Source organism: Neophocaena asiaeorientalis, unplaced genomic scaffold (genome assembly GCF_003031525.2).
Source record: "Neophocaena asiaeorientalis asiaeorientalis breed wild unplaced genomic scaffold, Neophocaena_asiaeorientalis_V1.1 scaffold194, whole genome shotgun sequence".
Taxonomy (NCBI): Eukaryota; Metazoa; Chordata; class Mammalia; order Artiodactyla; family Phocoenidae; genus Neophocaena; species Neophocaena asiaeorientalis.
The window spans coordinates 1,925,862-1,926,932 of NW_020172638.1; positions in this window are offsets into that span (position 1 = coordinate 1,925,862).

A 1,071-nucleotide genomic window follows, 5' to 3' on the forward strand; every position below is an offset into this window, starting at 1 on the left:
GAGGCGCACCGTGCGTTCTCCCAGGGAAGTTGTCCCTGGATCACGGGACCCTGGCAGTGGCGGGTTGCACAGCCTCCCGGGAAGGGAGGTGTAGATAGTGACCTGTGCTTGCAAACGGGCTTCTGGGTGGCGGCAGCAGCAGACTTAGTATCTCATGCCTGTCTCTGGGGTCCGCTCTTTTAGCCGTGGCTCGCACCCGTCTCTGGAGCTCCTTTAAGCAGTGTTCTTAATCCCCTCCCGGCTAGTTGTGGCGCACTAGCCCCCTTCAGGCTGTGTTCACTCTGCCAACCGCAGTCCTCTCCCTGCGCTCCGACCGAAGCCCGAGCCTCAGCTCCCAGCCCCGCCCGCCCCGGCGGGTGAGCAGACAAGCCTCTAGGGCTGGTGAGTGCTGGTCGGTACCGATCCTCTGTGTAGGAATCTCTCCGCTTTGCCCCCTGCACCCCTGTTGCTGTGCTCTCCTCTGTGGCACCGAAGCTCCCCCGCTCCGCCACCCGCAGTCTCCGCCCGCGAAGGTGCTTCCTAATGTGTGGAAACCTTTCTTCCTTCACAGCTCCTTCACACTGGTGCAGGTCCCGTCCCTATTCTTTTGTCTCTTTTTTTTTTCTTTTTTCTTTTGCCGTACCCAGGTACGTGGGGATTTTCTTACCTTTTGGGAGGTCTGAGGTCTTCTGCCATCGTTCAGTAGGTGTTCTGTAGGAGTTGTTCCACATGTAGATGTGTTTCTGATGTATCTGTGGGGAGGAAGGTGATCTCCGCGTCTTACTCTTCTGCTATCTTCCTCCTCTCCCCTAGGTACGATGATTCTGGCCCACCGTCCCCATGACTGTCACGGCTTCGGCCGCCGGGGCCCCTCCAGAGCCGGCAGCCTCAGTGAGGCCGCCCTCTCCTCGGGCTCCGGGGCAGTTAGTTCCGTGACGGCGGAGGGAAGAGACCCCGAGCCAGGAGCTCCAGCTCTGTGGAAATGCGGGCTCTGTTTGGTCAGTCATTTTTGTAACACAAGAGCAAAGCTTAACAAAAACTTTCACTGATTTCGGAGACGTTAGGCTATTAAAATTGTGTGGTGGCCATGAG